Source organism: Scyliorhinus torazame, chromosome 8 (assembly GCF_047496885.1).
Source record: "Scyliorhinus torazame isolate Kashiwa2021f chromosome 8, sScyTor2.1, whole genome shotgun sequence".
NCBI lineage: Eukaryota > Metazoa > Chordata > Chondrichthyes > Carcharhiniformes > Scyliorhinidae > Scyliorhinus > Scyliorhinus torazame.
In genome coordinates this window covers 259,548,758-259,563,484 of record NC_092714.1, presented here as the reverse complement: position 1 = coordinate 259,563,484, position 14,727 = coordinate 259,548,758, and the positions used below count along the sequence as shown (strand labels likewise).

General features: G+C 46.8%; 1 protein-coding gene across 1 annotated transcript in view; it reads left to right on the top strand.

Annotated features, from left to right (window-relative positions):
* LOC140428571 (rho GTPase-activating protein 39-like) overlaps positions 1–14,727 on the top strand; it is a 302,434-nt gene that overhangs the window by 49,344 nt on the left and 238,363 nt on the right. The gene's annotated exons all lie outside the window — the stretch shown is intronic.

Sequence of the window (14,727 nt, the reverse complement as noted above, 5' to 3'; positions counted from 1 at the left end):
GAAAATTCCGACCCAACATACTTGGCTTCTGTTCCTATTATAGGGAAGCTAATTTTATTTATGCTCTTGAAATGAAATGAAATGAAAATCGCTTATTGTCACAAGTAGGCTTCAAATGAAGTTACTGTGAAAAGCCCCTAGTCGCCACATTTTGGCGCCTGTTCGGGGAGGCTGGTACAGGAATTGAATCATGCTGCTGGCCTGCCTTGGTCTGCTTTAAAAGCCAGCGATTTAGCCCAGTGTGCTTTCCTTGATATGAGGGATCCTCTTAAATGTGTAAATGATTTTCCACACATTTTTGTAGATTAATCAGGGCTGCAAAAGAGTAGATGTTAAGTAGGTCAATGTACAGAACTGATTCTTTTCACATTCCTGCATTTATCAGTGATATATCCTTGAGAGGACATATTTGAGCAGGCTCTTCAAATGACAGTATAATGCTAATTTATGACTGCTCAGTGTGATTTGGGTATTTGCATTGGCTCAGAATTATGGAGATAACCACAAAATACTGAACACTCGCAAAAAGAATTGTGAGGCCCAGGTCACTGTCCGTGTGGTGTTTGCACATTCTCCCCGTGTCTGCGTGGGTCTCACCCCCACAACCCAAAGATGGGCAGGGTAGGTGGATTGGCCACGCTAAATTACTCCTTAATTGGAAAAAGATAATTGGGTGCTTTACATTTTTTTAAAAAGGATTGAGAGGCGTGTACTGCAAATACACACACACAAAATCAAATTTATGTATCAGAACCGACCCAGCAAAATTGATGGGAAAATATCTGCTCTTGCACAATAAGCACGAATTTAACAGTTGGAGTAGAGTGTGGGCAGCACGGTAGAACATAGAACATAGAACATTACAGCGCAGTACAGGCCCTTCGGTCCTCGATGTTGCGCCGACCTGTGAAACCACTCTAAAGCCCATCTACACTATTCCCTTATCGTCCATATGTTTATCCAATGACCTTTTGAATGCCCTTAATGTTGGCGAGTCCACTACTGATGCAGGCAGGGCATTCCACGCCCTTACTACTCTCTGAGTAAAGAACCTACCTCTGACATCTGTCCTATATCTATCTCCCCTCAATTTAAAGCTATGTCCCCTCGTGCTAGACATCACCATCCGAGGAAAAAGGCTCTCACTGTCCACCCTATCCAATCCTCTGATCATCTTGTATGCCTCAATTACGTCACCTCTTAACCTTCTTCTCGCTAACGAAAACAGCCTCACGTCCCTCAGCCTTCCCTCATAAGATCTTCCCTCCATACCAGGCAACATTCTGGTAAATCTCCTCTGCACCCTTTCCAATGCTTCCACATCCTTCCTATAATGCGGCGACCAGAATTGCACGCAATACTCCAAATGCGGCCGCACCAGAGTTTTGTACAGCTGCAACATGACCTCATGGCTCTGAAACTCAATCCCTCTACCAATAAAAGCTAACACACCATACGCCTTCTTAACAACCCTCTCAACCTGGGTGGCAACTTTCAGGGATCTATGTACATGGACACCGAGATCTCTCTGCTCATCCACACTACCAAGAATCTTACCATTAGCCCAGTACTCTGTCTTCCTGTTATTCCTTCCAAAATGAATCACCTCACACTTATCTGCATTAAACTCCATTTGCCACCTCTCAGCCCAGCTCTGCAGCTTATCTATGTCTCTCTGTAACCTGTAACATCCTTCCGCACTGTCCACAACTCCACCAACTTTAGTGTCATCTGCAAATTTACTCACCCATCCTTCTACGCCCTCCTCCAGGTCATTTATAAAAATGACAAACAGCAGTGGCCCCAAAACAGATCCTTGTGGTACACCACTAGTAACTGGACTTCCAGTCTGAACATTTCCCATCAACCACCACCCTTTGTCTTCTTCCAGCTAGCCAATTTCTGATCCAAACTGCTAAATCACCCTGAATCCCATGCCTCTGTATTTTCTGCAATAGCCTACCGTGGGGAACCTTATCAAACGCTTTACTGAAATCCATATACACCACAGCAACTGCTTTACACTCATCCACCTGTTTGGACACCTTCTCAAAGAACTCAATAAGGTTTGTGAGGCACGACCTACCCTTCACAAAACCGTGTTGACTATCTCTAATCAAATTATTCCTTTCCAGATGATTATACATCCTATCTCTTATAAACCTTTCCAAGACTTTGCCCACAACAGAAGTAAGGCTCACTGGTCTATAGTTACAGGGGTTGTCTCTACTCCCCTTCTTGAACAAGGGGACAACATTTGCTATCCTCCAGTCTTCTGGTACTATTCCTGTATGTAAGACAGGAATTATTTGTAAGACAAAGATGACTTAAAGACCAAAGCCAAAGGCTCAGCAATCTCCTCCCTAGCTTTCCAGAGAATCCTAGGATAAATCCCATCCAGCCCAGGGGATTTACCTATGTTCACACTTTCCAGAATTGCTAACACCTCCTCCTTATGAACCTCAAGCCCATCTAGTCTAGTAGCCTGTATCTCAGTATTCTTCTCGACAACGTTGTCCTTTTCCTGTGTGAATACTGACGAAAAATATTCATATAGCACCTCTCCTATCTCCTCGGACTCCACGCACAACTTCCCACTACTGTCCTTGACTGGCCCTACTCTTACCCTTTTATTCCTGACATATCTATAGAAAGCTTTAGGGTTATCCTTGATCCTACCTGCCAAAGACTTCTCATGTCCCCTCCTGCCTCTTCTTAGCTCTCTCTTTAGGTCCTTCCTAGCTAACTTGTAACTCTCGAGCCTAACTGAACCTTCATGTCTCATCTTTACATAAGCCTCCTTCTTCCTCTTGACAAGTGTTTCAACTGCTTTAGTAAACCACGGTTCCCTCGCTCGACCACTTCCTCCCTGCCTGACAGGTACATACTTATCAAGGACACGCAGTAGCTGTTCCTTGAATAAGCTCCACATTTCCATTTACCCATCCCCTGCAGTTTTCGTCTCCATCCGATGCATCCTACGTCTTGCCTCAACGCATCATAATTGCCTTTCCCCCAGATATAACTCTTGCCCTGCGGTATGTACCTCTCCCTTTCCATCGCTAAAGTAAACGTAATCGAATTGTGGTCACTATCACCAAAGTGCTCACCTACCTCCAAATCTAACACCTGTCCTGATTCATTACCCAGTACCAAATCCAATATGGCCTCGCCTCTCATTGGCCTATCTACATACTGTGTCAGGAAACCCTCCTGCATACATTGGACAAAAATGGACCCATCTAAAGTACTCGAACTATAGCGTTTCCAGTCAATATTTGGAAAGTTAAAGTCCCCCATAACAACTACCCTGTTACTTTCGCTCCTATCCAGAATCATCTTTGCAATCCTTTCCTCTACATCTCTGGAACTTTTCGGAGACCTATAGAAAACCCCTAACAAGGTGACCTCACCTTTCCTGTTTCTAACCTCAGCCCATACTACCTCAGTAGACGAGTCCTCATCAAAGGCTCTTTCTGCCACCGTAATACTGTCCTTGACTAACAATGCCACCCCTCCCCCTCTTTTACTACCTTCCCTGAGCTTACTGAAATATCTAAACCCTGGCACCTGCAACAACCATTCCTGTCCCTGCTCTATCCATGTCTCCGAGATGGCCACAACATCGAAGTCCCAGGTACCAACCCATGCCGCAAGTTCACCCACCTTATTCCGGATGCTCCTGGCATTGAAGTAGACACACTTTAAACCACCTTCCTGCCTGCCGGTACACTCCTGCAACTTTGAAACCTTACTCATGATCTCACTACTCTCAACCTCCTGTATACTGGAGCTACAATTCAGGTTCCCAATCCCCTGCTGATCGAGTTTAAACCCTCCCGAAGAGCATTAGCAAATATCCCCCCAAGGATATTGGTACCCCTCTGGTCCAGGTGTAGACCATCCCGTTTGTAGAGGTCCCAGCTACCCCAGAATGAGCCCCAAATATCCAGGAATCTGAAACCCTCCCTCCTGCACCATCCCTGTAGCCACATGTTCAACTGTTCTCTCTGCCTATTCCTCGTCTCGCTAGCACATGGCACGGGTAACAACCCAGAGATAATAACTCTGTTTGCCCAAGATCTAAGTTTCCACCCTAGCTCCCTGAATTCCTGCCTTACATCCCTATCCCTTTTCCTACCTATGTCGTTGGTACCTATGTGGACCACGACTTGGGGCTGCTCCCCCTCCCCTTAAGTATCCCGAAAACACGATCTGAGACATCGCGGACCCTGGCACCTGGGAGGCACACACCAACCGTGAGTCTCTCTCGTTCCCACAGAATCTCCTATCTATCCCCCTAACTATGGAGTCTCCAATGACTAATGCTCTACTCCTCTCCCCCCTTCCCTTCTGAGCAACAGGGACAGACTCAGTGCCAGAAACCTGTACCCCATGGCTTACCCCTGGTAAGTCTCCCCCCCCCCCCCCCCCCCCCCCCCCCCCCCCAGTATCCAAAACGGTATACTTGTTACTAAGGGGAACGACCACAGGGGATCCCTGTACTGACTGCTTCCTCCCAGCCCCTCTCACCATCACCCATCTATCTTTATTCTTCGGAGTTACTACATCCCTAAAGCATAAGTGATTAGCACTGTGGCTACACAGCGCCAGGATCCCAGTTTCGATTCCCCGCTGGGTCACTGTCTGTGCGGAGTCTGCACGTTCTCCCCTTGTCTGCGTGGGTTTCCACCGGGTGCTCCGGTTTCCTCCCACAGTCCAAAGACGTGCAGGTTAGGTGGATTGGCCGTGATAAATTGCCCTTAGTGACCCAAAAACGTTGGCGGGGGGGGGGGTTGTTGGGTTGCGGGGATAGGGTGGAAGTGCGGGCTTGGGTGGGTCGGTGCAGACTCGATGGGCCGGGTAGCCTCCTTCTGCACTGTATGTTCTAAATAAAAGAGTGGAATGAGTCCTTTCCTACCATTTGCCCGAAATACGAAATTACACCACTTCTAAAAATTTTCAATTTTCGTGAAGGTGCATCATTAAGCATAACTGATTGACAAAAAAAAAATTAAAAGGTGTTTGTGTCTGCTGATATTCAACCAGATGTTTGACAAAAAATGTCAGCGATCTGTTCAGTGGAAGCAGCTACATTGAAAAGGCAGGATCTAATCAGTAGGGACATGTTGCAGTGCTCAATATAGTGGGTGCTGCCACATGGTATTTAAAGTGGCAGTGTGCCGTCTCCAAGGACCGTCTATGAAGTTTTATGTTCAAAATATTTCACCCAGGGTGGTACTGCAGTGTCCTGGATTAAGGAAGAATAAAAACTGGACAACGTTTCCCTTCCTGGCGCAGTTGGTAACACCTTTGCCTTTAAATCACAGAGTTCCGGGTTCAAGTCCCACTCCAGTGCTTGAGACACAAAGCAAGGCTGACATTCCATTGCAGTACTGGGGGAGGACTGCACTGTCAGATGTGCTGGGTTTTGGATGAGATGACCTGCTGGGGTAGATGTAAAAGATCCCTCGGCACTATTTCGAAGAAGAGCAAAGGAGTTATTCCCAGCATCCTGGCCAATTACCATCATGAAAAACCAGATTAACTGGTCATTATCACATTGCTGTTTGTGGGAACTTGCTGCATGCAAATTGGCTGCCATATTTCCTACATTAAAACAGTGCCTGTGCTTCAAAATACTTCATTGGCTGTAAAAGCACTTGGAGACACCTGGTGGTCATGAAAAGTGTTATATAAAAAAGTCCTTTCATGCTTTTTTTCTTTCTTGTGCATTATCCAATTACCCTGCAGGAAGGATCAGCTATCACGTCATGGCAGTATCAGGTTCACTGTAATGTTCCACCCTGTAACCAAGTAGTAATTTTCAACAGAAATAATAAATTGGATGCATAGCACCTTTGATATAGCAAAACATCCTAAAATTCTCAACAAGACAATATCAATACAAACACGTTTGACACTGAACCACTGAAGAAGCATCTTAAAGGAATGAAAAAATGAAATGAAATGAAAATCGCTTATTGTCACATGTAGGCTTCAAATGAGTTACACATTCCGGCACCTGTTCAGGGAGGCTGGTACGGGAAATGAGAGGCATGGAGAGGCTAAAGGAGAGAATGAGAGATAGAGAACATGGAGAGGTTTAAGGAGAGAATGAGACGTAGGGAATATGGAGAGGTTTAAGGAGAGAATGAGAGGTAGGGAACATGGAGAGGTTTAAGGAGAGAATGAGAGATAGAGAACATGGAGAGGTTTCAGGAGAATGAGAGGTAGGGAATATGGAGAGGTTTAAGGAGAGAATTTCAGAGATTAAAGCCCAGGCAGCTGAAAGCACAGCTGTCAGTGGTGCCGTGATTAAAATGGGGATGTTCAAGAGGCCAGAATTGGAGGAACTTAGAAACCTTGCAGGCTTTGTAGGCTGGAGAAGGTTACAGAGAAGGGACAAGGCAAAGCAAGGGTGGAATTTGATAACAAAGATGAGATTTTTTTAAATGAGGCATTGTCATACTGGGAGCCAGTGCAGGTAAGCAAGCACGGGGATGATGGGTGAACAAGTTGGAGTGACTTCTGATCTAGGCAGCAGAGTCAAGATGCTTTGTTAAGTGTTACGGTGGACACGGAGGACCTTCAATAGACCTCCTCATGTGCTTCATGGAATCTGAATTCCCCTATTAAGCGGGCGGTAGCTCGCCCAATAGGGAATATATGGCGGGAGCTTAAAATCCGATGTTCCAACCTGGACTAGTATCTCTGTAGATCCCCGGGCTTGGATGCACGTGATCTGAGCTGCAGCTGTGGCCTTTTTCGTTACGACAATAAAGCGGTTTGTTATTGGAAGACTGGCCTTGACTAAGTTATTACATTGGCGACGAGGAGTACAAACGAGTTTTTGCGAGTTTTTGCGAGCAACCTTCAGAGTCAAAAACGAGCGTCTAATCTGGTAAGAAACAAAATGCCTTTCTTCAGTAAGCTCGAACCCTATGATGTTAACAGAGGAGACTGGGCCCAGTACACGGAGCACATACTTTACTACTTCCGGGCTCATGACATGCGGGTGATGAGAAGCAAAAGGTGACTCTGCTGACAGCATGCGGGGCCCGTAAATGTAGTGTGATTAAAAAGCCTGACCTACCCAGATGCCCCGACTCTAAAACATTTGACGAGCTTGTAGACCTAGTGTGAAATTACTGTGACCCGAAGCCCTCCATCATTCTCCAGAGGTACTGCTTAATGCAGCAGGAAGAACCATGGGGAACCTGTCACTGAATTCTGGACCCGATTGCAGAGACTGACAGAACATTGTGAATTCGGCCCATGTCTGACAGAGATGTTGTGAGGCAGATTGATAAGAAGAATAAATAATATGACAACTCAAAAACAGTTACTGGCAGAGCCTATTCTGGATCTAAAAAAGCCATTGAGATAGCTCTATCTCTGAAGAATGCAGGAAAAAGGGCTTAGAAGCTACTAGTGGCATCAGGCAGCAATGTCCTCTGGCTAGGTGGAAGGGCCTCGTGCAAAAGTGACCATTCCTCAGCTGAAGGCGCCTGTATAAATAGTCCACCACCAATTCGGAGCTCAGATCACGTCCCTCCGCAACCAAGGGAATATTGGTATGTGGAATAAATAATATGACAGTTCAAAAAATGTTACTGGCAGAGTCCAATCTGGATCTAAAGAAAGCCATTGTGTTGGCCCTGGGGTGTGGGAGGGGTGCAGCGAACCATGCCCATATGTTCTGGGGGTGTGAAGAGTTGGAGAACTTTTGGGAGGCAGTGTTTCGGAACATATCGAGGATTGTAGGGGTTGAAGTGAAGCCGCACCCTATGGTGCAATCTTGGATGTGTTGGAGTGCTGCTGGAGGGGAAGGGGGCCGATGCCATGGCCTTGACCTCTCTGATTGCCCGGCGATGGATACTTTCGAACTGGAGGTCGGCCACACTGAGAGGGGTTGCGGCATGGTTGGGAGACTTGTACAAGTTTCTCAGGTTGGAGAAAACCAAATTTGCCCTAAGGAGGTCGGAGGAGGGCTTCGAGATACAGTGGAGGCTGTCCACGGCTATATAGGGCAGCACAGTAGCACATTGGTTAGCACAGTTGCTTCGCAACTCCAGGGTCCCAGATTCGATTCCCGGCTTGGGTCACTGTCTGTGTGTGCGGAGTCTGCACATTCTCCTTGTGTCTGCGTGGGTTTCCTCCGGGTGCTCCGGTTTCCTCCCACTGTCCAAAGATGTACAGGTTAGGTGAATTGGCAATGATAAATTGCCCTTAGTGTCCAAAAGGTTGGGGTGGGGTTAGCGGGTTACGGGGATAGGGTGGAGGCGTGGGCTTAAGTGGGGAGCTCTTTGCAGGGGCCGGTGCAGACTCGATGAGCCAAATGGCCTCCTTCTGCATTGTGAATTCTATGATTTGAGGAGCTGTTTGTTGGAGAGGGAGGGGTGGGAATAAATGGGGAAAAAAATGTACAAACTGTATACTCTGTTGGATGTTAAGGTTGTGTTATTATGTTGTATATGTTGCAATAAAATATCTTTTAAGGAAAAGAACAGCACCGTATCATCTGTCGCCAAATGGGCTGGCAGAACCGGAGGCACAGACCTTTAAAATCGGCATGAGAAAGCAACCGGCAGTGTCCATGGAGACCAAATTGGCATGGTTTTTATTTGATTATAGGACCACTCCAGATACTACAACATTGTCCCAGAAGAACTGTAAATGGGACGGTGGCTGCCTTCAAGATGAAGCCTACTATTCCCAAACCTGGCGGGGTGGGTGGAGTCCCAACAAGAAAACCAGAAAAGAAATTATGATTCGATGAGATCCAAAAATATTCAAAACAGATTATTTGGCTTATGTGGAACTTCAGAATTGGCTCCAGCTGGGTCCATTGAGTCAGATTGGAGAAAATGGGACCAGTGTGCTACAAAGTGAAGGTCCAGGATAAGGTCCTGAGGAAACACCTGGACCACTCAGAATTAGGGAGTTCGTCCCCGTACAAGCCTCCCTACCGGCCACAGAGGTGGCCGCCGTTAGTGCAGGGTAATGACCCAAAGAGAACCCCATGTCCGTCTCCCCTGGTAACGAGGACTCGAGTTCCAAGATGGAAGCAGAGGAAGCAGGTGATTGTAGCTGATGCCGATGAGGAATCTGCGTCAGTAACTCTTCAGCACTCCCTCAGGTAGTGAAGGTCTCCAGTTCAGTTCACACCTCCTGATCCCGTTCCACTCTTGATGGACCTCAGACCAATCACGAAGAGGTCTCCTCACCTCAGGAGTACTGAGGGAGAAATGAACTCGAGCGGGGCGGAAGTTATGGTTGCCATGTAGGACACTCTGGATCGTCAATAGATCTCCCCGTGGGCTTCATGCAATATGAATTCCCCTATTAAACAGGCGGTACATTGCCCAATAGGGAATGTTTGGCGGGAGCGTAAAACCCACTGTTTCAACCCGGACTGCCAAATCCGTAGGTCCCCGGGTTTGGATGCATGTGGTGGTGTAAGCTGCAGCAGCGGCCTTGTTTGTTACTACAGTAAAGCGGTTCATTATTGGAAGACTGGCCATGAAGGAATTATTACAGTAAGTTATCTAAATACTCCTAACATCTGTGGAAATGTGTCCAGCTGAAGTAATTGCTTCATCAAAAATGGAAAAGATTGGAGGAAAGCAAAATAACATTCTCAGCATTGTGGTGATGTGCATCAATGTAAATACATGTAGGCTAGCTAGACACTAGAGGGAGCACAAGAAACATCACACACACACACACACTCAACCAATAGATTAGTTAGGACACGCCCAGTGGACATTCACGATACACACAGAGATGACACGACCACATGGGGGCATTATACCAACCCATATATAAAGGACACCACACACATGATCTGCCTCTTTCCAATGGAGACAGTCAGTGAGTAGAGACACAGGGTTGATTCAATATCACTCCCACCACGTGGATTGCATCAACTGGTTAGTCAGTCTGGGTAGCGATAGTAGGATTAGCAGTAGTGTCGAACCCGAGTAATAGAAGTGTAAATAGTTTAATAAACGTGTTGAAGTTATCTCCACATCTGAACCTTCCTTTGTCAAGTGCACCACAAGGAAGCCGCTTATGTTAAACCTAGAACATAACAAATCATGGGACCAGGACTGAACTGTTTCAATCCATATCGCCATACCTCAGCGTACAGTGACAACCAGCAACGATACCCAGGCAAGATGTTCGAGATCCGGGTTCCGCAGCAGCTCCAGTGCCACGGCGATCTCCGCAAAAACTGGCGGGTATTCCGGCACATGTTTGAAATCTTCATGGTAGCAGCCGAACTAGAAGATGTGGTCGATGCTGAAAAGACAGAGCTTCTGCTCACCATCGCCGGTGCCAGAGCAGAAGAAATCTTATAAAAATTCAAGTTCTCCAAAGGGCAAAACAGGAGCGACTTCCAGGCAGTCCTGGACAAATTTGGCAAATACTGTGAGGAAAACACACTCCAACCAGCAAGAAAAGGTAAGAGAAGCGCCAGTACTCACCACGAGGCCGAGATCCCGGAGCAGAGAACAGTTTTGATCGGTGACCATCTTTCTAAAGGGACTGCACTTGTGCAGTTGCGAGACGCCGCGCATGCGCAATCAATAAAACGGCCCCCGGTACAGGAACAGCGATTTGCGCATGTGCAAACGCTTCCTACGTATGATGTCACATGCGTCATGACGTCAGAGGCCCCGGACCACGCCCATTTAAAGGGGAAACATCCCAGATCAAAGAATAAATCTTTTAAAGCCGTAAAACAACCTTCCTTCACCTGGAATGACAGCACAATGCCTCAAATTGAACCAGGAAATGAAATTAACCTCCGAAGAACCCTGCAACCCTACGCCCAAACCGATGATTCCGACCTTGAATACTTCGATACCGACCTTTACATTTTCTCTGGACCTCGCGAGCCTAATGCCAGCTCCGACGCAAACAGTGATGATATGGTCCTAGAAGACAATGACTCGGACGAACCTTTCACTTTGGGAGGCTACCCCAGTACAAAATCCGAACCGCAACTAGACGTGTTGCACATTGACGACCCGGACGACGAGTTCATCGGATTTGAGGATCATCAGCCCAGCAGATATGACATCCCGACTCGTGAGTGCAGGATTATGCTGCGGCCTGAAACCAAGAGACAGAGAGCGGTACAAGCCCACAGAAAGCGGCCTGCTGCCACACAGTGCGTGGTCCATGCACCGCTCAGGGTTCCCGACTCTACGATAGAAGAAACGCAAGACTCCAGAGCGCAGTCCTTGCACACACAAGACGTGACTCCAGTGTCACAAGCCTCCGCAGCGAGCTCGTGGACAGCCTCCACAATACAAGCAACGCAAGACTCCAATGCGCAGTCCTTGCAGGAACAAGACCATGAGGGTCTAGCAACCTCCTCTGACCAACTAGCGGCAGACGATGCAAGTCTGCCATGCTCAAGTAAACAGCAAGAAGACTACGACAGTCTACCACGCTCCAGTGCACAGCAGGACGACCATGACGGTCTATCATGCTACAGTGAAGAACAAAGCGACGGTGACAGTCCAAGCCCAAATGAAGGACAACAGCAAGACAATGACAGTCCACCCACATTGTTTGCGCCACCAGATGAAGACTCTGACAATTTACCCAACCCAAGTGAACAACAAGCAGCTACTGAGGATCTACCCACGGTATGTGAGACGAGTGACGACAGCATCCCACTTGCCATGCAAGATGTGCAAAGTGACAGACCTCAGTTAGTGTGTACAGAGGCACTCGACGATCACTGTGAGACCACCGGTGACTCCGGTGACACCATGATACTTCCACCCTCATTCGCTCGAACCTCTCCACAAGTCAATGCATTCCTGCATGTTCCGACTCCAGACGTGCAGCTTCACACAATCTCAGCTGACTCCAGTGAACCTGCTAAGACTCTGGACGGGGAGCATCAACAAACCAACACTGACTCAGTTAAAACAGACCAGACTCCAGATGGGGAGCAACCAAACGCCGACTCTGATTCACGTAAGCCGGACTTTACTCCAGACAGGGAGTGCCGCAACCTCAGTGATGGCATGCTCAGGGTGGCAGCAGATGCCACAACGACAGGAGATGGATCACTTAACAATTACACTGGGTCAGTAATAACAAGCAACGGTTACAGTCCAAGAGGAATACAGTAATATTCACCACAGCTATATCCACACATTTTTTCCACACCAGCAGTGCAGCCAATGACAGCTCATGCTGGACAAACCCAGTATTCAGGCATGCAGCAGCCAGCAGTCTATGCAGCATATTTTCAAACAGGCCAGCACTACGGATTGCCCACTAATGGAATCAAGACCGAAGGAGGACTACCGCCAGCGCAATCTGCACTACAGACTGGATGCCTTAGTTACAGCCCAGGATTTGCTGCACCCCAGCCTGGCCAGACGGCATATTCCTATCAGATGCAAGGTTCTAGTTTCACACCACCACCAGGTATTTATGCGAGCAGCAATTCTGTTTCCAATTCGACAAGCTTCAACGGTTCTCAGTAGGATCAACCTTCCAGCACAGCATGTGGCCAGAACCAGTATGTACAGTCTTATCCAACTTCAACATATGGCACATCCATGACCTCGAATGATACTGTTGATGGTACCTCTTCAACGTCAACACCTTATCAGCTACAAGATGCCATCCGACAGCACCATCACAAACATAAAAAAAGCAAGGGACTCCAAATCAGACAGCGAAGTGATTTGACCACTTCTTGGTTCCTGTGGCACAGGGACGTTGATGGCGTTCATAACCAAGGGAGACATTTGACCATGATGATTGATGGTTTTTGGACTCACACGAATGATTTGGACTTATTGTTTAATCACTGTTCCCATGACTTATATATACATTACCTTATCTACCTGTTCTTTGTTCAATTTTCTCAAAGTGTGCAGAAAATATGTAACATATAAAAAAGGGGGGATGTGGTGATGTGCATCAATGTAAATACATGTAGGCTAGCTAGACACTAGAGGGAGCACAAGAAACATCACACACACACACACACTCAACCAATAGATCAGTTAGATAGGACACGCCCAGTGGACATTCACGATACACACAGAGGTGACATGACCACAGGAGGGCATTACACCAACCCATATATAAAGGACACCACACACATGATCTGCCTCTTTCCAGTGGAGACAGTCAGTGAGTAGAGACACAGGGTTGATTCAATATCACTCCCACCACGTGGATTGCAGCAACTGGTTAGTCAGTCTGGGTAGCTATAGTAGGATTAGCAGTAGTGCCGAACCCGAGTAATAGAAGTGTAAATAGTTTAATAAACGTGTTGAAGTTATCTCCACGTCTGAACCTTCCTTTGTCAAGTGCACCACAAGGAAGCCGCTTATGTTACACCTACAACATAACAAATCAAGCATGTTTATTTTCAAATTATTATGGCTTTCCAGTGACTGTTGAAACTCAGGAAATGAGGAGGCGTTAAACTTACACTCAGTTCTCTGCTTTATCCCCTGAATGTATGATTGGCAGGAAGCAAGGCTGAAGAGTGAAGGCAAGTGGCATCAGTTTGATCTGTGCTTAAGAAAATAAAATAATCCAAAGTGGAATTAAGCTGGGCAAAAGATATGTACCCTGGCTAAGTGCTTTAATTCCTAGCTTTGTTTGGGAAGATAAAACACAGGCTATACGCATTGTCATTTTAATTGTCCTGTTAGTATCAGTGAGAGAACAATGTGGCAGTATAATCCAAAAATGGTTCCTGGTTTTGGACTGGACACTTCAGTTTTGAGGATGGTGAGCTAGTTTGTTTTATACCTGAAAGCCATACTGTAAAAATTTAAATAAAAGGAAAATACTGCGGAAATCTCCAGACACAGTGAGCTTATCCAGCATTTTCTGTACAAATTTAAGTTGTCATATTTGCTTCTAAAAATGAAATACTCCACAGGCTTGCAAGCAGACCAGCTGTTGCTCCTAACACACACAGTGGGTTTCCTTGTGGCCTTAGCAACTCTAGAGTTTCAGACTGGACAAAAGGAATTTTACTGACGCTGCAATGGACTGTGCTATGGAGTGTTCAGATGGCATTGGTAACAATCATTCGAAGGCGCAGTGTTAGTTTTTGTACGTACGCCGATGACACTCGGCTTTCTTACCAGTACCTCTCTCGATTCTTCACCTGTTGCTAAATTATCAGACTTAAACCACATCTAGTATTGGGTGAACAGAAATTTCCTGAAGCCATCATTTTCAATGCTTGATTCAAACTCCGCCCGCTCCCTAGCTGCTGATTCCATCCCTCTCCTACTTGGCAACAGTCTGAGAATAAACCTGTCTGTTCACAACCTTGGGCGGGATTTTCCCATATTTGTGCACAGTTTCAGACTCTGACTGAAGCCTGGTGTGTAGCTCTCCAGCTGCACAGCCGATTTTTCAGTCCAGATCTTCAGCTTCAAATTGAGAAAGAATTCAGGAGACATGGTTAACGGCATCACTGTGGTGGACCTGGCCTGATAGAGCTGACAAGGCCGGCTCCATAGAGATCAGAGCATCCTTTACAAAGGGAGTCCCGATCAGCACAGAAAATAACGCCGCCCCGGCCCCCCCCAAGAGACACAGGGTTCCCGCCCCACCATCATCATCGGAGCTAATATCCTTCCTCACTTGTTGCATTAACTTCCTCTTTAACCAGCACTGCAACTCCACCATCATCCCTTTTGTCTGTTCTTCCTA